Source organism: Arachis ipaensis, chromosome B1, assembly GCF_059453495.1.
Source record: "Arachis ipaensis isolate K30076 ecotype BB chromosome B1, ASM5945349v1, whole genome shotgun sequence".
Classification (NCBI taxonomy): domain Eukaryota; kingdom Viridiplantae; phylum Streptophyta; class Magnoliopsida; order Fabales; family Fabaceae; genus Arachis; species Arachis ipaensis.
Genome location: NC_142436.1, coordinates 52541742 through 52565000, shown reverse-complemented (window position 1 = coordinate 52565000; position 23259 = coordinate 52541742). Strand labels below are relative to the sequence as shown.

General features: G+C 31.8%; 1 long non-coding RNA gene across 1 annotated transcript; it reads right to left on the bottom strand.

The window, feature by feature from the left end:
- Window positions 1-20670: 20670 nt before the first annotated feature.
- Window positions 20671-22314, bottom strand: LOC148576572 (uncharacterized). Its single transcript, XR_015902723.1, has 2 exons — window positions 21498-22314; window positions 20671-21164 (listed from the first exon to the last, which is right to left on the bottom strand). It is a non-coding gene; the product is annotated as an uncharacterized LOC148576572 (long non-coding RNA).
- Between the last annotated feature and the right edge of the window lie 945 nt (window positions 22315-23259).

Below are 23259 nucleotides of genomic sequence, written 5' to 3'. Positions count from 1 at the left end.
TTTGATATAATCGATATATTATTAATAATGAATAGTACTTAACCCCTCATATTTTTAATCCAAACATTTTGACGATAGTTTCTATTTATAAATATTAATGGATGATTGTTTCTTTAAAAATAAAATGCATTATGATTTTAGGTTATTTCATAATTAATAATAATACTTGATTATTTCTTTAAAAATAAATTACATTATGATTTTAGGTTATTTCACAATAATAATTAATGTTCATAATATTGAATTACTCTAAATTTTTTATTTTCCATCATTAGTAGTTAATCCTAAATTAAAAAGATTATGTTGAATTGTTGAATAGTACAAGTATAACTGAAGTTAATTTAGTTTATTTGTGTATTAATATAATTGATTGAAAGTATAAATGATAAATAAGACAAGCAAATAATTAGAAAAATAGAATGTTAGTAATTACTTAAAATAGATAACAAAATAAGTTATAGGGTATTACTTTATTTAAATTATTAATAATTAAAAGAATAAAATATCAGTATTTATTTTTAAAATAGACATTAAATTTAGTTTTACGGTATTAATTTATTTGAGTTGTTAATAAAATTTTATAATTTTCAGATTTATATCTACTCAATTTATGTAATTTATTTTATTCTACTTTAACAAAAAATTGAGACGTGCATTTTTAATTATTTATTTAAAAAGTATAACGAAATGAGTTATATCAACTAAAATTAATCATCGAGAATTGATATCAATTAATTGATTGTATTAATTTGTAAGATGAATAACGTATAATAAATGTTGTGAAATTAATTATAATAAATTAATAATTAAAAAATAAAAAACTAAAGAGAACTTTTTTATTACTTTTTAATGGCTACACATTTTTATAATTTCACTTTCTCTTTATCTCTTCCTTTCACATTTATTTCTTTTAATTTATTAAACTAAATCAATTTCTATTTTATTATGTCTAACATCTATTGTCTTTCACTTGATTTTATTATGTGCTAAATTTCATTATTTTCTAGCATGAAGTATGAGAATCTTTTTTCTGTTATAATTGGGAGAGCCATTGGCAAAAAAAAAAAATGAAAAGATAGTGGCAGATGCTCCAGAGCTGTTTCCATTGAGCAATGGAGATGAAAAACCATAAGTCAGAGATGACAATGGTTGTTAATGCAATGGAGACAAAGAATAGTGGCAGCAATGAGTTGTGAGTTGTATTGCTCCTGTCATTAAAGAAGGAGCAGCTAGCGACAAGTTGACCATACCAAAAAAAACATTAAAAATATACAAATTAATTTTAACAATTCTAAATTTTATATACTTATATTTTGTAATTATTTTAAACATTAATATTTTTAAAAAATACTAATCGCTCAATTCATGCAACGTGAGAAAAATTTTGTTATATATTAATAGATATGATTTCCTTTGCACAGATATTAAGAAAAAAAATTAAATAGATCTATGAAACATGTTGGAGAAATAAAAAACATACTAATAAAATATTTTGAATAATTAGTCTCATAAATTTAAAATAGTTAATTTTTTTAATTTAATTAAAATGTGTTTGTTTTGAAGGTTACCATTATTTGTATTAACTAATTAAGTATTTTTTATAGATTATTATAATTGTGTTTTTAGACCATGGGTTAAAAATATTATAAAAAATATTTTATAAAAATTGTTAAAATATAAATATTTTTAAAATATGTCCTTAAGACACAAATTAACTAAATTATTTTTCAATTTAATGTGTTTGGTTCATTCAATTGTATTAATTATAACTAATTAATTATGTAATTTGATTTGATTAGGATAAATATTTTATCATTTAATATTTTATTTGATTCATTAAACTACATTAATCATAACTTCAAATATTTAATTTAATTAGAGTACATATCAAATTATTTTAAATTTATTTATTCATTAAAACAAATTAATTATAACTTATTTATTATTTAATTTGATCGAGATAAATATTAAATTATTTAATAAATAAGGGTAATTTACATAAATAAATTGTTTGCCCCTCAAATTTACTCAATTGCATTGTTTCAAATATGAAGATGCAAATACATTGTTTCATATATTTATTAAATAAATAAATAAATAAATTTTTTATTTTTATTTATTATTAAAAGTGAGACCAAATTACAAATAAAAAAATACAGTACTCAAAGTATTAAATTATATAAACCAAGACTAATTTTTTTATTCTCATCTCTTTTAAAATTTATAAATAATAAAATAATTTATTTTTAGCCAAAAGTTCACTAAAACATATATTTTTCTCTGTAAAAATTACTTCATTCTCTTTTATTTATATCAACCATACAAATGAGATTCAGAGAGTTTGGAACATGGGTTGTGTTCTTTGCTGCTGATTTGCATTCAAGGCTCTAGCTAAATGAATTTTTTTTTATTTATGCAACTTTGTTATCTTATGCCAAAAAATAAAAACTATTTGTATTTTATAGTTGATTGATTGGATAAATAATAGTGATAGCATCATAATTTTGATGAATAAAATAAAAAATATAAATATACATGTAATAATTTTTTATTCGTATTTATTATTAAAATGAGACTAAATAGCAAATCAAAGAATGAGTACTCACAGAGTACTAAAATATATAAACTAAGACTATTTTTTTTATCTTCATCCCTTCTAAAACTCATGAACGATAAAATGATTTATTTTTAGTAAAAAATTTACTAAAATATACATTTTTTCTTTAAAAATTACTTCATTTTTTATCCATATAAATCATATGATTGCAAAAAATATATATTCCGTTTCTTTCTCTCAATCTTTTTGTAACTTAATTTAGAATAAAAAAATATTTTTCATACTCAACATAAATCCCTGCTGCCTCCAGCGATTTACGTACGTGTCTCAATACACATAAACCGCTACTCCCAGTAGCGGTTTATGGCCAAGACAAACAGAAACCGCGACAGCTTCTAGCGGTTTCTGTGTTCTCCATTCGCATGTAATCCGCTGTTGGCTATAGCGGATTATGTGTTTCGGTAAGAGTAGCGGTTTCTATAGATATATGAAACAATGTATTTGCGTTTTCATATTTTTTTTGGTGATCTGCGTCTTCATATTTAAAACAATGTAATTGCATAAATTTGAGGGGCAAACAATTTATTTATGTAAATTGTCCAATAAATAATATATATAGCAGGATGAAATAAATGAACTCAATTAATTCAATTTATTATCTTATTATTTTATATATCCCTTTTCTCTCTCTTTATTCTGTACTTCAAGTAAAATATTTATAATTTTTTATTTTTATTTTTTATCTTAATTTTGCTAATATTTTTCTATGATTTTGTTTTATAGTAATTTTTTTTATTTATTTTGATTAATAATTCTTAAGGGTATTATTATTTTATTTAAAGATAATTTAAATTTTTTGTAATATTTTTATAAAAGTTAATTAATAGGTTCTTCTTTAAAATATTTTTTTTGAAAATTTTTTTTAATAAGATTGTATTTTGATTTTTCTCTTTCATCCTTTGTATTAATTAATTATATTAATCTTCTATTACAATACATTTTTTATCTACTCCACACATTATCTTTTCTATCTTCTTTTACTTTTTTTAATTGCGATTTTACTTTATTTTTAATTATTTATTTTACTTTTACTTTTCATATATAGATTTATTATAATTCATCACATGTTCTTTTTTAATTTAAGTGATTTTTTAGGTTATATTTTACCATTGATACTTTTATTTTATTTAGTGTGTTTTTTTTAGTCTATGTTTAATATAATAATCTATAAATATCTATTCTATTATATAAAAATTAAATTTCTGCACTTAATGATAAAACTGTCATGGCATGTTTCTGATGGTGTTTTTCGATTTATTTCTTTTAACTCATTAAATTCAATTTATTATAATAAATTAATTTTACCAACTAATTGATTTGGTTAATTATTTATGTAACACCCTAACTACCAAAGCTCACGCTTCCGGCTGCACGACTCTGATAGTTCGGACATTACGATGACACTTATACTATTTAGTACTAAAATATAAGCCTGTTTAAAACTTTAAACCGCAAAGCCGCTCCAAAAAAATACTTTCGTTCGATAACATACATCCATAGATACCATACAACTTACAAAATCTCATAAGGGATACATCCATATATATATATATACATATATATATATATATATATATATATATATATATATATATATATATATATATATATATATATCATATTACAAGCATTAACCAATACAATCCTTAGCCCTCTTACAGAGATATAAAGATAAAGGCGAGGGAACAAAAATATACTAAAGCAATATAGAGCATTTCAACAATTAAATAAACTCTTCGTGACTTCTGCACCCATATCCTGAAAGGGGAAAAATGTAGGGGAGGTGAGAACATCATCCTCGAAAGAGTTCTCAGTAGAGGATTTTTGGGAATTATTGTAATAGGATACATGAAGATAATCGCACTAGTGATTAATAACCGTCTTATGTCTCTTTTCAAAAACAACGGTTTACAATAAAAGTAAAGTCGGAAATCTTTTCTAAAAGAGGAACCGTTCAGTTCTCAAAAACTCAAAAGCCTTTCAAAAAGGTTTAACCATGCTGAACCAAATTAGCATTTCATACTTTTTCAAACCAGAAACACAAAACCAGAACCAATCACCGGTCCATCTCATTTCAACCGCGGCCCTAGGCCCAAACAATCCAACCACAGCCCTAGGCCCAAACAATCCAACCATCAACCAAATCACCACAATCCAACAGAGTCCCAATTGCAAAAACAGATAGGAAGTTCAAGCACAAACAAACAGTTACAACAAGTAGAACAATTAGCAGTTAATCACATAGGCAAACCAAGTACAATATGCACACCCAAACAATGTCACATAGATACATATGATGCATGCCTGTCCCTAGTGGCTGATGATATCATCTGTCGGTTATATAGCCAACCCAACATGTCCTGGTAGCTAACCATGGACAGAAACACCCATCGCGGAGCAAGTATGTTTGAGCTACAACCCCATTGCTACTACCCGCTCAACCCAGAGCCAGTGGAATAACCACTACTGCGGCTACTACCCAGGCGGGTGTTTAAAAGCTCAACCTGGAGCGAGTGGAATCACCACTACTACCGCTACTACCCAGGCGTCACAATCTCTGACCTGGAGCAAGTGGGACAAACCACAACCCTTGCTACTACCCAGGTATCTCAAGCATATATTCATTCAGTCCCAGCCATGGATCAACATCCATCTCAGCCATTCGGCTTAAATTCATAATTCATAGTCAGTCATACGGCCCATAACTCATTCGGCAATCAGCCAGAAATCAATATCATACACAGCCATTCTGGCTCACGGTTCAATCCAGAACCAGCCAATATTCATAATCATACACAGCCATTCCGGCCCATAACAAAACAGCACTTCCACCATTCAACATCATCAAATTGATAAATCCGGCATTTAAGCCACAAATCACTTTTCTCAAGCCATTTCACTTTGAAATCAAATTTCAACTCTTTTCAGCCTTGGCTTTAAAGATCTCATTTCTCAAATCATCTCAGGCTCATAAGCCAAATTTACTCAAAGTGAGTTCCCTGTTTAAAACAAAGCCACTCTCGGCATTCTCTTTCCAAAACATCCAAAACCATGACATGTTAAGGATTTATTTCAAAGTATTCAAAACCACCCGTCCAACAATGGAATTTTATAATAAAAGCTTCTCGGCAAAGTCCCAAGTCTTTAGGGAAGGTCAACCTATATCAATTCCTTAAAATTCATTGAAACTCTTAAAATCATGGATTCTCGGTTCAAGTAAATAAAACTTAATTTATTATAAAACCGACCATACAAAATCACAAGTTCCAACCCGGTCCAAAGATCAACTCATTTGAAAAGGAACCGGTTCATTTGAATCAAACCACTTTCAGGTTTCTTTTTGGAACCCATTTTTCTAACTCTTCCAAAATGCCTCAAACTTAATCACTCAATCAAAAGTCTAGATTCCTTTGAAATCACTAAAAGCTCCTTTTTATATTGAAATCAATATTAGAGCATCATTCTTTCCTTCAGTGATTCAAACGGTAAAAATAGTTCATTTCTAAATAAGTCAAACTCAAGGTATAAAGCTCACTAAATAAATTAAGCTTGAAAATATAAATATTCTCTTAACAAATCAAATAATACAACTTCTCAAATCCAATCCTTTTTAAATAACTTTTCAAACAAGACTAGGATTTTGTAGAAATTTCGGCAGCACCTCCCCTAAAACTTGGACTTTTGCCACCCAGTTCGGGTCCCAACTAAACCGTTTCTCATTCCTTTTTAATAGCTCAAAACCAGAAATCAATTCAAAGCAAGCTAAATCCAACAGTCGCCTCAGTGGCATATCTCAAGAAAACCATTTCAAAATCAACTCAATATCAACCGAGTTAACTCATTTCCAAAGCTTTAAAGAAATGGTTCAGTAACAAATCATTTGTCCAAGATCAAGTCAATTAAAGTAAACCGGGCTGAATTCAAAAATGCATTCGACTTTTCACATCATCAAATAATTGACTCAAATCAAATCAATCCTCAACGGATTAAACTCAGATTTCAAATCTTTAAAGAATCACTTCAAAACATTACATTTCACAAAGCCACACAACAATTCAACCAAACCAACATCCATAATCACTCGAGTCAATCAAATAACACATAAGGCAGATACAATCACCAAATACACAATATCTCACAACAGTATCCATATGTAATAATTCCAATACTTAAAACATAGTTTTTGGAAAGCGCCCCTACCTCAAAACGCAATTCCATAACCCAAACGTCTCACAGAGTCCTTTTCACCTCAACCCGAACTGACGGCAACCAAAACCTTAGCTCCCAGTCACGTTCGCAATAACCACAGCAACACTAATCGCAACATACAATAATTAGGACTCGACCCCACGTTATCAAAACTCATATTCATTAACCGAACACAACAAAATACTAACGCGAGGCTTTCTGAAACATAAATACCTACTGGGATGACAAAACGAGGTAGCTGCAACTCCGAGCACGGAATGCCAGCACGAATCCACAATCCTATGATGGACAACACCGCAATGCCTCAGCATAAGTTTACAGAGCAGCGACAAAAGGCCTTTCGACTCAGAAATTCTTACCAAAACAGAGAACTCGGTGGCTGTTTCCGGCGACAGAGGCAGCGAAGGCCAGGTGCGGCGACACCCAATGGCTCTTTCTCCCTCCACGCGACTTAGATGACCGCTGCAGCAACAAGCCATGACTATGGTATTCTCGAAATTCAAAAGAAACAACATCCATTAAGAAGACCATACCGGTAGAGTTTTCCGTCAACGGCAGCGGGGTTTTTCCGGCGGCAGAAGCGGCCAGAAGCTTCGGCGGTGGTCCCGATGGCCACAGAACTCCGGCGACAGTAGCAAAAGCCCCAGCTAAGCACCGCGGAGTTGCAGATCAACAGAGACAGAGGTAGACGGCGATGACGGGACGGCGGCCGCCAGGCACGGCGCCTCCTCCGCCTCGGCATTGGCTCGCATCTTCTTCTTCCGCTCCTGCTCGCGACTCTAACGGCGGCGGCAAGGACAGGTTCGACGGCCAGATCCGGCAAAGCTGGCGGTGAGGATGCGACGGTGGCAGTGCGGCTTCCTTGCAGCGACGGCGGCCACCCCTGCGCCATGACGCGACAACATCTAGGGACGGCAACCAAGCCATACCTCTTCTTCTCCCCGGCGTGCTCCCTCGCCCTCGGTCTCCTCTCTTTGCCCGATCTCTCTCTCTCTTCCTTCGGTGTACAACGGTGCAGAACGCGGCGGCACAGCGCGACGGCGACGGCGAGACCCTGCGGCTCCGACGCGCCGCTTCTCTTCTCCTTCCCCCTGTCGTACACTGTTCTCTCCTCTCTTCGTTCCTTTCTTTTCTTTCACGGAGGAGTGCTTGTGTTTCTGATAGGGAGTGGCGGCTGCAGCTAGTACTATTGTTAATAGTAGGTGTGGTGTGTGTAGCTAGGGTTGGCTTTAGGAAAAAAGAGAAAATGTGGATTCAATTAAGGTTAGGGCTAGTTTAGTAATTTCAAATGAAATTGGGAAAAATATAGTAATTGAAACCCAATTTAAATCCAACACTATTTGTATATAGAAAAATACTATTTGCTCATCAATTTTACAAATTATTTTCCTTAAAATGCCCAAATCAAAATAATTAGAAATAATATAATTAAACCCTTTATTTTCCAAAGTAGCAGTATTAATATTTAAAATATTAATTATTTAATCCAAATTATATAGAAATCCTTATTATTTCACAACTACCAACTTTATAATTTAAATATGAAAAATAATCCAATAATTGTAAAACTGGATAATAATCATAACTTTTCTCAAATTCAATAAATCAAAACTTGCCTTAATTATCTTTAATAAAATAATTTCTGAAATTAAGGCAATAAATAACTATATGATTTGAGACTTGATCATAATAAGATTTTTCAAAAGTTCTGGGTCTTACATTCTACCCACCTTATAAAAATTTTTGCCCTCGAAAATTGAAACAAAACGAAAGAAATTTCATAATAGTTTACCCTTGACACATTTAAGGAAGAAGCAAAAAATATCTCAAAATATAAACATATATCCGGTTTTCAAATACTTTGATTGTCGTATGCATAAGGGTACAAAGGTAGGAGTGTGATTGCAAAGCAACTTTGCAAAATAGGCTCAATGCAAAAGATGACATGATTCAAACATGTGGTAAAAGAGCAAGGCATATAAAACAGGATGGAGTTAAAACGACATGCTTAACATCTGTGCACTAATCTCATAACCACCTCAAGGCTTCAACTTTCCAATCCCATTAAGCACTTTACAATCCTCATACCCGATCATAGGCCTAACAACCGCAAACCCTTTCACAAAGAACAAAACACCCACAACTCATAACATTGTACACCTACCGCTTCAGCCTTCGTATACACATATCACGTCTAAAAAAAAACTAACGCATCGCGTTACTACGTCTACAAGTCGCACGTGATATCAAACAATTCTCGAGTCTACTCAAAAGCATACAAGATTTAGAAAGGAAAATCAGATGTCAAGGATAGTACTCATAGATTTGAAAGAATTTATCCAATTCCCGATAGACAAGGATGCTCAGGCAATGAAGTTTGCTAGAAATAAATCGATTGACAACTCCAAAGATAATCCTTGGTTCCAAGAAATTCAATAGGACCAATAAGAAGAAGGACCAGCACATTAGTTTGAACAAATCCAAGCTGAGTCGAGGAAGTATGAGGTTCATAGAGAAGAATTTCTCAAACCAAAGACAAAGTTCACATATCTCAAGAGCACGATTAAAAATACTTTCGAATACATTGTTCATAAAAGAGTCAAAAACTTGCAAAAATCACTTCGCAGTCTGAAAGAGAAGGTAACCAACAAACATCCTTCAAGAGAGTAACAAAACATAAACGTGGCCTTGCTCTAATTCAATTTCATGTTGAAGTAGATTTTGTAGAGTTCCAAAAATAAATGCACACAACTTTGGCTAAGAGCTAAAATATTTCCTCAAATATTTTAGAAGGACAGTTAGGTGCACAACCTAACCAAAAGCAGTTCATAAAAACTCGAAAGTAATCAAATGCTTGTTCAAAAATTCTCAAAGTTCGTATTCAAACAAGCGTGTGTAACATTTATAGCAAGGACGAAGGAGGAAGTTAAACTCTTTTCAGAAAAGAAACTCCGAAGTAAAAATTTGCTTACAATTTAGTAAAGGAATTAAGTGGTGCGTTACAAACGAACTGATTTCCACTAAACAAGGGAGCTTTCCAAAACCTCATTTAAAATGGCGCATGCCAACTTTAAATTAATTTCGTCAAAATTGGACAATGGTTTTAATCTCAATCAAGCAACAGAAAATAAATTCCGTTTAATATTTCTTCAAAGAGAATTCAAAATTCCTTTAAAAAGTTCAAAACAAGACTCCAAAAGTGTTCTTGAAATCACCATCTCAGAAGAACATTCAAGAAGTTTAAGATGTACTAAAAATGAGTCAAGCCTTGCCAGAAAGGATCTTAAATTAAAGTAGTTCAAACAAGATCCACTAGACATGAAACATCAAACAAGTTTTAAATTGATCCAGAAGAATACAAAATCATAGAAAAAGGCAACTCAATCATTTGTAATTTCTCAAGGATAAATTTTTGACTAAAAAACTCTTGTAAAGACAATGAGAGAATAAACGATGCACTATTTTTTAAATGAATCAAACTGACTCATAAAAATGAGATTCACCAGAGAAAGGAAAGTTGAGATTGATTGTAGTGTTTCCAAAAGGTAGATGTATATTTAAAAACAGAATCACGTATGACATTCATAGAGGTAAAAAGCTTAAGAAGGAACAAGTTTGCTCATAAGAAAGTCATGAGTCCAACATTTTCAAAAGAACAATAATGGCATAAACCATGTAGTATGCTAAACGAAACTCAATTCAAAATAAGTTAAGTGAAGCTTATCAAACGAAACTCAACCAGAATAAAAGCGAAAAATCCATTTCTTTCCGAAATTCTGAAAAATACCCAAATACATAATCAAATGAAGATGTGCACTGGAGCTATAGTAGAATTACTAGAAAGTCAATTTATTTTTAAAGTAAGTGCAGTTCCGTAAACCAGTAAAAGTACATGCGAAGTATTAAAATAAGTAGTTGTTAAACCGTGTAAGAAATCTTCAAAATTTTACATATAGATAAGTATACATCTATTCAACAGTAATTTTCATAAAAATCTCAAAATTGGCTGTAATCACTATCAAATAAGAGAAAAACTGAATCAACAATTTCTCTAAGAGTGGACTCGGAATCCAGAGTAAAATGCACAGTGCATTAGGACAAGTTTAAAGCCATATCAAAGGATACATTAATCAAGAGGAACTCAAACAGAGAAAGATAGATACAACAAGGATTTCAAACAAGCATATGCACTTAAGATCAAGCAAGAATGCATATGAATAGAGGAATAGAGTTGGAAAATCAAACCACATTTCTAAAGGATTAACAAACAAGAACCTCAAGTTAGGCTATGAAAGAACAGGTCGACTCGAACTAAATTTAAGACACACAACTGAATAGCCTCGAGAAATAGTCTCCAACGTTCCCAAAACCCGCGATTCGCTTTACTCAAAACTCGTATAACATCTATGATAACCCATCAGTGCCTTCATATACATAATTCACTAGTATTAAGCCGGCCAAACTTAATATCAGGAATTATGCAACGCAAGACTAATGGCATTAATCAATAGACTGTCATGTGTATAGAACTCTAATTCTCGTCTTTCGACAAGACCTATTACATGACAAAACACTCAGAGTATGCAACTGAAGCATAGCCGGTCCATTCCTCAGGCTCTACATGAAGGACTGCTCTGATACCATAATGTAACACCCTAACTACCAAAGCTCACACTTCCGGCTGCGCGACTCTGATAGTTCGGACATTACGACGACACTTATACTATTTAGTACTAAAATATAAGCCTGTTTAAAACTTTAAACCGCAAAGCCGCTCCAAAAAAATACTTTCGTTCGATAACATACATCCATAGATACCATACAACTTACAAAATCTCATAAGGGATACATCCATATATATATATATATATATATATATATATATATATATATATATATATATATATATATATATATATATATATATCATATTAAAAGCATTAACAAATACAATCCTTAGCCCTCTTACAGAGATATAAAGATAAAGGCGAGGGAACAAAAATATACTAAAGCAATATAGAGCATTTCAAAATTTAAATAAACTCTTCGTGACTTCTGCACCCATATCCTGAAAGGGGAAAAATGTAGGGGGTGAGAACATCATCCTCGAAAGGGTTCTCAGTAGAGGATTTTTGGGAATTATTGTAAAAGGATACATGAAGATAATCACACTAGTGATTAATAACCGTCTTATGTCTCTTTTCAAAAACAACAATTTACAATAAAAGTAAAGTCGGAAATCTTTTCTAAAAGACGAACTGTTCAATTCTCAAAAACTCAAAAGCCTTTCAAAAAGGTTTAACCATGCTGAACCAAATTAGCATCTCATACTTTTCCAAACCAGAAACACAAAACCAGAACCAATCATCGGTCTATCTCATTTCAACCACGGCCCTAGGCCCAAACAATCCAACCACAGCCCTAGGCCCAAACAATCCAACCATCAACCAAATCACCACAATCCAACAGAGTCCCAATTGCAAACACAGATAAGAAGTTCAAGCACAAACAAACAGTTACAACAAGTAGAACAATTAGCAGTTAATCACATAGGCAAACCAAGTACAATATGCACACCCAAATAATGTCACATAGATGCATATGATGCATGCCTGTCCCTAGTGGCTGATGATATCATCTGTCGGTTATATAGCCAACCAGACATGTCCTGGTAGCTAACCATGGACAGAAACACCCATCGCGGAGCAAGTATGTTTGAGCTACAACCCCATTGCTACTACCCGCTCAACCCAGAGCCAGTGGAATAACCACTACTGCGGCTACTACCCAGGCGGGTGTTTAAAAGCTCAACCTGGAGCGAGTGGAATCACCACTACTACCGCTACTACCCAGGCGTCACAATCTCTGACCTGGAGCAAGTGGGACAAACCACAACCCTTGCTACTACCCAGGTATCTCAAGCATATATTCATTCAGTCCCAGCCATGGATCAACATCCATCTCAGCCATTCGGCTTAAATTCATAATTCATAGTCAGTCATACGGCCCATAACTCATTCGGCAATCAGCCATAAATCAATATCATACACAGCCATTCTGGCTCACAGTTCAATCCAGAACCAGCCAATATTCATAATCATACACAGCCATTCCGGCCCATAACAAAACAGCACTTCCACCATTCAACATCATCAAATTCATAAAACCGGCATTTAAGCCACAAATCACTTTTCTCAAGCCATTTCACTTTGAAATCAAATTTCAACTCTTTTCAGCCTTGGCTTTAAAGATCTCATTTCTCAAATCATCTCAGGCTCATAAGCCAAATTTACTCAAAGTGAGTTCCCTGTTTAAAACAAAGCCACTCTCGGCATTCTCTTTCCAAAACTTCCAAAACCATGACAAGTTAAGGATTTATTTCAAAGTATTCAAAACCACCCGTCCAACAATGGAATTTTATAATAAAAGCTTCTCGGCAGAGTCCCAAGTCTTTAGGGAAGGTCAACCTATATCAATTCCTTAAAATTCATTGAAACTCTTAAACTCATGGATTCTCGGTTCAAGTAAATAAAACTTAATTTATTATAAAACCGACCATACAAAATCACAAGTTTCAACCCGGTCCAAAGATCAACTCATTTGAAAAGGAACCGGTTCATTTGAATTAAACCACTTTCAGGTTTCTTTTTGGAACCCATTTTTCTAACTCTTCCAAAATACCTCAAACTTAATCACTCAATCAAAAGTCTAGATTCCTTTGAAATCACTAAAAGCTCCTTTTTATATTGAAATCAATATTAGAGCATCATTCTTTCCTTCAGTGATTCAAACGGTAAAAATAGTTCATTTCTAAATAAGTCAAACTCAAGGTATAAAGCTCACTAAATAAATTAAGCTTGAAAATATAAATATTCTCTTAACAAATCAAATAATACAACTTCTCAAATCCAATCCTTTTTAAATAACTTTTCAAACAAGACTAGGATTTTGTAGAAATTTCGGCAGCACCTCCCCTAAAACTTGGACTTTTGCCACCCAGTTCGGGTCCCAACTAAACCGTTTCTCATTCCTTTTTAACAGCTCAAAACCAAAAATCAATTCAAAGCAAGCTAAATCCAACAGTCGCCTCAGTGGCATATCTCAAGAAAACCATTTCAAAATCAACTCAATATCAACCGAGTTAACTCATTTCCAAAGCTTTAAAGAAACGGTTCAGTAACAAATCATTTGTCCAAGATCAAGTCAATTAAAGTAAACCGGGCTGAATTCAAAAATGCATTCGACTTTCCACATCATCAAATAATTGACTCAAATCAAATCAATCCTCAACGGATTAAACTCAGATTTCAAATCTTTAAAGAATCACTTCAAAACATTACATTTCACAAAGCCGCACAACAATTCAACCAAACCAACATCCATAATCACTCGAGTCAATCAAATAACACATAAGGCAGATACAATCACCAAATACACAATATCTCACAACAGTATCCATATGTAATAATTCCAATACTTAAAACATAGTTTTTGGAAAGCGCCCCTACCTCAAAACGCAATTCCATAACCCAAACATCTCACAGAGTCCTTTTTGCCTCAACCCGAACTGACGGCAACCAAAACCTTAGCTCCCAGTCACGTTCGCAATAACCACAGCAACACTAATCGCAACATACAATAATCAGGACTCGACCCCACGTTATCAAAACTCATATTCATTAACCGAACACAACAAAATACTAACGCGAGGCTTTCTGAAACATAAATACCTACTGGGATGACAAAACGAGGCAGCTGCAACTCCGAGCACGGAATGCCAGCACGAATCCACAACCCTATGATGGACAACACCGCAATGCCTCAGCATAAGTTTACAGAGCAGCGACAAAAGGCCTTTCGACTCAGAAATTCTTACCAAAACAGAGAACTCGGTGGCTGTTTCTGGCGACAGAGGCAGCGGAGACTAGGTGCGGTGACACCCAGTGGCTCTTTCTCCCTCCACGCGACTTAGATGACCACTGCAGCAACAAGCCGTGACTATGGTATTCTCGAAGTTCAAAAGAAACAAGATCCATTAATAAGACCTTACCGGCAGAGTTTTTCGGCAACGGCAGCGGGGTTTTTCTGGCGGCAGAAGTGGCCAGAAGCTTCGGCGGTGGTCCCGATGGCCACAGAACTCCGGCGACAGTAGCAGAAGCCCCAGCTAAGCACCGTGGAGTTGCAGATCAACAGAGATGGAGGTAGACGGCGATGACGGGACGGCGGCCGCCAGGCACGGCGCCTCCTCCGCCTCGGCCTTGGCTCGCATCTTCTTCTTCCGCTCCTGCTCGCGACTCTAATGGCGGCGGCAAGGATAGGTTCGACGGCCAAATCCGGCAAAGCTGGCAGCGAGGATGCGACGGTGGCAGTGCGGCTTCCCTGCAGCGACGGCGGCCACCCCTGCGCCATGATGCGACGGCGTCTAGGGACGGCAACCAAGCCATACCTCTTCTTCTCCCCGGCACGCTCCCTCGCCCTCGGTCTCCTCTCTTTGCCCGATCTCTCTCTCTCTCTTCCTTCGGTGTACAACGGTGCAGAACGCGGCGGCACAGCGTGATGGCGACGGCGAGACCCTGCGTCTCTGACGCGTCGATTCTCTTCTCCTTCCCCCTGTCGCACACTGTTCTCTCCTCTCTTCGTTCCTTTCTTTTCTTTCACGGAGGAGTGCTTGTGTTTCTCATAGGGAGTGGCGGCTGCAGCTAGTACTATTGTTAATAGTAGGTGTGGTGTGGTGTGTGTAGCTAGGGTTGGCTTTTAGGAAAAAGGGGAAAATGTGGATTCAATTAAGGTTAGGGCTAGTTTAGTAATTTCAAATGAAATTGGAAAAACTATAGTAATTGAAACCCAATTTAAATCCAACACTATTTGTATATAGAAAAATACTATTTGCTCATCAATTTTACAAATTATTTTCCATAAAATGCCCAAATCAAAATAATTAGAAATAATATAATTAAACTCTTTATTTTCCAAAGTAGCAGTATTAATATTTAAAATATTAATTATTTAATCCAAATTATATAGAAATCCTTATTATTTCACAACTACCAACTTTATAATTCAAATATGAAAAATAATCCAATAATTATAAAATTGGATAATAATCATAACTTATCTCAAATTCAATAAATCAAAACTTGCCTTAATTATCTTTAATAAAATAATTTCTAAAATTAAGGCTATAAATAACTATATGATTTGAGACTTGATCATAATAAGATTTTTCAAAAGTTCTGGGTCTTACAATTTAAATATCATACAATTTATTATAATTTCTATCAATCAATCAACTGTAATTCAAATTGAATGATTATTTTGTTGTGAAATTATTATTTCCTAATCTATTCATGGGCAATACATATATTCATTATAATCACAAATTAACCTATTTTACATTAAATGACTTATATAATGGTCATCTCATTTATTATCATAAATGCTGAATTAAATAAGTCATCATTACTTTTGATTTAGAATTAAATGAGAATAAAACCAGAGATACTATTTTATTTGGCTTTAGGGTTTAATGGGTGTCACACTCAGATATAAATAGTGACTTCTGAATTTTGGTCTCCACCACATCAAAACCACATCTGTAACTCTTTTTCCATAAAAGGAATTGCGATTCAACTCTATGAGGGATACAGAAGGTTTTCAAAGAACAAGGGAATTGTCTGAATTTGCACAAATTCTAAATGTTCGAACTTACGATGTTATTTCAGTTGGTTGTCGTTACGAGAATGACTCTAATCTATACGTGTCTAAGGAGTAGAATAGATTAAATATTATTTAAGTAATTTATTTTTAATATTGGTATTTGATTAAATTAGATTTAGAAAAATTTAAATTGTTGACTCAATTTATATATTACGACTATTCTTTTTTAATATATTATTTTTATATTTTTTAATATATTTTTTTCTAATTTTTAAGTTTATTTTCTTTCTTGGATATATGTATCACCTTTTTTTTCTCATTTTATATTTTAGATTAGTAATGTAATTATTAAAAAAATATATTTAAAAAAAATCTTAAAACATCACTATTTAAAAAAAAGGAAAGATACGTGAAAAAAGGAACACAAAAAATTAAAACATCACTATTAAAAAAACAATGGAGCTAGGATTGAGGAATATATAAATATAAAAAATAAAAATTTATTGCATAATTATTAAATAAAAAATAATCATATATATATAACGAAATAATTATAACAAAAAATAATTAATATATGTGATTTAAATGTTTTTAATAACTGGTAACATGGAGTTTAATAAAATATAATTCATATATTTTTTATTTATGTATATGTATATAATTATTTATGTATATGTATATATATTAAGAAAAATTACCGTAATATATATATATATATATATATATATATATAATTATTTAACAAAATTAATATATACGTATACATAAATAAAAAAATTATTATAATATTTAAAAATTACACGTGAACTCTTTTTTTTTCTCAAATAAATTTATTCTAATTATATTACAATTAGCTCATGAATAATGCATAATTATATTAATTTAAGAAAATATTTTCATTATAATTATATCAAATTAATATTTACTGCGTTATTACACTACTTATATTTAATCATTCTAATTGTATTAATTGATATAGTTCTAATTCTCATTCAAGTGCAATAATTTTATTAGGAGATAGTTAATAAACATATTAATAGTGACCCATTTAATTTAATAATAATAATAATAATAATAATAAGGTCTACACAATACATGCATTATATTTTAAAAAGGTAAAATATATTTTAAAAAAATTAGGGTATCAATAATCAATTGTGATTAATATTAATATCAATAATTAATTCTTATAATTATTTTTGTACTATTAAAAGCTACATATAGTGTTTTTTTTTGTAGAATAAAAAAGGTTGTGATTCATAACATTTTTATAAAGTTATATCGTATGTACACAAGATTAATTAGATAACAAATTGAATTTTAATTAATATGTTTTATTTTCTGCTCATATTTTTTCATTAATTATTTTACTTTTTATATTCACAGTAAATATTGAATGTAAAAAAGGAAAAAATAATATTGAATGTTATCTATCTTATTTATTTAGAGTCATAATTAAATTTGATATAATTATAGCAAGTATCTAGAATTAATAATAACATGATACTATAATTTTAAGTTGTATAATATAATAAAAAAATGTAACAATTTATGTATGCTTCCTATATAACAATAATATTATATATATTTATATATCTCCTCTTTTAGCTCTTTCCTAAAAATATTGGCATATAATTAATGACGATAACATATATATTGAGTAAGTATCTCTATTGAATTAATCATAAAGATTAATAAAATATAATGGCATAAATTTAACCGAATTGTAGCAAGTATCTCTATGAAAAATATTTGCTAATTATTACCATGTATATATATATATATATATATATATATATATATATATATATATAATAATTAATAGTGAATTGTTACAATTATTTATTAACTACGATTCTATCAACAATATTACCTATGGTAGATTATGTAATGAAAAAGTTTGAAAAATAAAGGCAAGAATTATAAGGTTATGAAAAGTCCCATCTAAATTTGACAAGAATAAGACGACTTACATAGAAATGATTCTCATGAATGATAAGGTAATTTGATTATTTTCCATGATTCTTTCAAGTGATACTAAGTCTATTTTATAAATATTTTTTGTTCATATTTTAAGTTTATTTGATAAATACACCCTTACATGAATCAAAGACAGTGCAATTTTATAGATTTATAAGTGCTAATAGCCTTTATATTTAATTTGTTTTATAGTGTGATAATAGCGAATATATTTGTTCGTGGATTTGACTATTACTATATTATTTATGATCATATTCAGTATATATGTCTGATTTATTGAAGAAAGTAGATTATTAAAATCAATTAATAACTATTTTAGAGTTAATCCAATTAACACTAGATTAAAAAAAATCAAACAATGCATAACATATTACTTTTTTATTAATCAAATTATTATAATTCAAATTAATTTTAAAAAAATAATTTAAAATTATAATTTCAATCTTATCACGTGCATGGCACGGGTAATTACACTTGTTATATTAGTAAATATCAATACTCCACTCTTCTTTTTATACTTTTTTTTATTTTATATTATATTTTATTTATTTATTTATTTATTTCACAACAATATTTATTAATTCGCTCTTCCTTAATGCATTTTTTTTTGTTTAGAGTAGAGGCCCTCTACCTAAGATCCTAAATAAAGCCAAAGAACAAAGAAACTAGAAAACTGTAGGAAAAGAGATGCCACGACAATAAACTAAAATCAAGAAGAAAATGAAATGGGGCTGGGTGGTTCGAATCCAATATGAGAGTAGCAAGACCATCGACAACCTTGTTTGCTTCTTTATAGACATGTCTAATTTTCACTCTCCAATTACGGTTAAGGAGCGTAGAAATCCATCTAATGATGCTTGTTAGGAGGCTTCATAATCATCTATATACAGTGACGGACCCAATAAATTTATATTGGGGGCAAAAATAATACACATTACTATTAAAAGATATATTAATTTAAATTTAAAAATATAAAAATACATATTAATTATTCAAATAAAAAATAAAAAATTACATTAGCCACTAATTTTCTTCGCTTCAAATCTTGAAGGTACTTCTCTTCTTGTTTTCATATTTTAAAAATGTTGAATAATTGTTTCATTATCAACTTGATTGAATGCCTCTCTTTCTATATATGTAACTAATGGAGTGACTTCAGATTCTAGTGGTAGCTTTCTTTTGAAATATTTTTTTATTATTATTTCTAATATATATATATATATATATATATATATATATTCTAAATTAGTAAATTGATCAATTCACTTTAAAAATTTATATGCAATATAATTACATATAATAGAATAAAATAAAAGATAAATAAATAAATAAATAATAAGAATCACTAAATTAAGAATAAAATAAAATATATAAATTCATGAAGAGAATAAAAAATAGATTAATACCTAAATTATAATTATTTGCAATTGAAAATATAAAAAAGATAAACAATGAAATTGAAAGATATATAGAGTCATAGAGAGCTATATAAAACAAAATAGAGAATTTAAAATTTACCTTTTGTTGAAACGAAGATGACCACTAGATAAAGAATAGAAAAAGAAGATTGAAAATATGAAACTAAGAAAAGGGTTTAAGAGAATAAATGAGTGACGGCTGGAATTTGAGAATAGAAGAAGACTAAATATAATTAGGTTAATTAATAGTCAAAATAATAGAAAGATAAAATGGGTTTGGGGCTTTTAATAATTGGGCTTAGTTTATTTGTAGTGGGTCATTTAAAATTTAAAATGGGGCATATATATATATATATATATATATATTTGTTTAAAATTATCAAATAAGAGTGGGGCAAGTGCCCCCCCACTAGGGGTACACATGGGCCGGGTGAAACCGGGTTTGATGTGACCCAGACCCGGCCCGAAATATACATCGGGTCTATTTATTAGACCCGAACCCGACCCTAGATCCGATGAAACTAATACACTTTCGGGCCACAATTATATCGGGTGAAAATCGGACCGTTAACATTACATTACGTTGATACCTTCTTGTAAGCTAGCATGTAAAAATATCCAAATTTCCAAAACTTCAACCATTATTTAACATGGTAAAATTCACTTAGAAAAATATAACAAGAACCAACCCTTCTTTAAAATTAAAGCATAACCACAATCAATATTAAAGCAAAACCACAATCAATACTAATATTGTCTAATAATACCAAATATTTAAATCAATACAAATAACACAATATTATGCATTTTAAACATAAAACATTAACTTATAGTCTTATAATGACTAATAACACAAAATATTAAGGTTTACAATACTTAAATTCCACATAAGAATAGTCATGATCTATCACTAATAACACAAAATATTAATTGTGTATGATGACAGGACTACCGGGCCGACTTCGGGTAACCCGAGCTATGACCTGGACCCGACCCGAAATAATGACTGAGTCTATTTTTGAGACCCTTACCCGGCCCTAAACCCGATGAAATCACACCAAATTAGCCCCTAAAGTATTCAGGACCGGGCCAGACCTTCGAGCCGGGCCGGGTCTGTGCACCCCTACCCCCCACCATGATGCTTGGGTCCGTCCCTGTCTATATAGTACCCTTCGAGTCTGTTTCCACAATAAGCATTCTGATTCCCTTCTCCTACACTATCTCAAGACCTCTGAAGATAGCATTAATCTCCACTTCAATCGATAGCGGGACTTGGGTTACCCCTGCAGGCACCATAAGAGTTCATCAACTTAAATCACACCCAGGTGATATTGCTAATGTTAATCTAATCAAGGACAAGCTTTCTAATTTTGTCCACTTTTATCCAGGCAGAAATAGTATACCCATGGCCATAATCATTCCTATACCTCCAAATCATCCAGGTAGTAATAATAAAAGTATCTTTCAAATCAAGAATGAAAAATGAGTTGAGAGCCTCTCCACTTCACTATTTGCTCTTTTAATGCCCTTCCAATTTCAAATCTTCTCCCAAACCAAATCTTTGTGCATATGATTCACAAATAGGTGATTATAAGTATGTTTAATAGAGAACTCACCTTTAGAATTTGGCCTCCAATACAACGCATCAGTACAATCATTGGGCTTTGAGGGAGGAGATTTACTGATTTTTACAATCATATTATTAAGGAGCACGTGGTTGAGTTCTCTAATCTTCCAGCAATATCCGTCCTCAGTGATATAGGACTTTATAGACCTTTCCAACTCATCAATAGTAATTGATGGAGAAGCAAAATTCCCCATTCCAAATTAATCTCAGCCCCATTACTAACCAGAAATCTCGCATTTTGAAGGATCTTCGGCGACCAGTTAGTGATGTCCTTCCAAAGAGTCGATTCTCCACTCTTGTGTGTCACTCCCTACGATACTTTCCTCTTGATTCACCAGCAAATTCCACCACAATCCTTAGGGGCTAAGATCTTGCTCCACCCAGTGAGGTCACTGCACACACTTCTTGGCACTTGAAGATGCTGCATCGGATAGGGTGCCATAGAGCCATTGACCGACTAAGCGAGTTTAATTCTACTTGCCATCGAAAGAGCCATAACTTGAACTTATGCGAGAAGTGGTGCTTACTTATCCTAGCTGCTTGAGTGTTTGAACCCAAATATCTCCCAATATCATGTCTGATTTGCCCAACAACATTCCTAGAGAAATAAATGTTGCTCTTGTCTTGGTTGACCCGATGCCCCGATGCATCGCAGATTTCAGCTTGAATCACTAAAGCTTCAAAGAAAATAATCAACTCATCAGCCAACATAAGGTGTATGGGAAGAGTTAATGGATAATGATATTGCAAAGTTGCTAGGGAATACCAAACTCAAGCAAGGTTGTTTCAATGGACTTTCAATTAAGCCTATCATATAGGCTTTCATAAGATCAACTTTGGTGGTCATAAATCCCCTATTGCCTTTGATCTTCATGCACTTTCTTTTTGTTTTATTTTGGTCTCAGTGCAAATTTGGTATTTTTATTTTGGACGGACAAGAGTAGCTTTTATCTTTATTTGGGCTACATTGTTATTCTCCTTGTATTTTGTTCTTATGATGTTTTTTGTCTTGAAAGAGTCTTGGACATTTTTCGGACCCTTAAAGTAAGGCCTGCTTCAAAACAACATATTGGCTTGCACGTTGATCTCTTGCATGTTATTGACATGAAGAAATGCCCCTCCACTCTGGAAAAAAAATAATTGAAGGGAAATAGGCAATTATAAGGAATAAGATGATTTGGACTTGAATCCAAAAATTAAAAAAGAAAAACATAGATATAGATGATTCAAACCAATTTAGGTTGTCCAAGTAGTTCACTCAGTTTGAACAATCAATTGGCCAATGGCAAATCCTTAAATGAATCTTAAATCTGTAACAGATTAATTCTTAATCTGTCGAACTAGAGAATACCATAAGCAACTGAGAAAAAAAATATATAAATAATTTAGGCCAGAAAATATGAACGAAACTGATAAACTATTTAATATTTAATATATTATACTAAAATGATCTTGGACATGCATTTGTAAATAAACGCATAAAAAGTTGTTTCTCATTCTAATTATCCGAGTTCAGGTATTTTGCATTCAAACAAATTCCTCCAATAAGTTAATAACAATGTTATTATGTATAATTAAGTTACTATATATTATGTGTGAGATATTGTTAACTCGCATTTTATTCATATTAAATAGAATGTGAACAAACTATGAATTATAAAACTTCTATGGATGCGTTTGGTAGAGAAGAACATTTCATTATTTTGACATGTCCAAAAAATAAAAATCTCTCAATGTTCAGTAGAAGATTT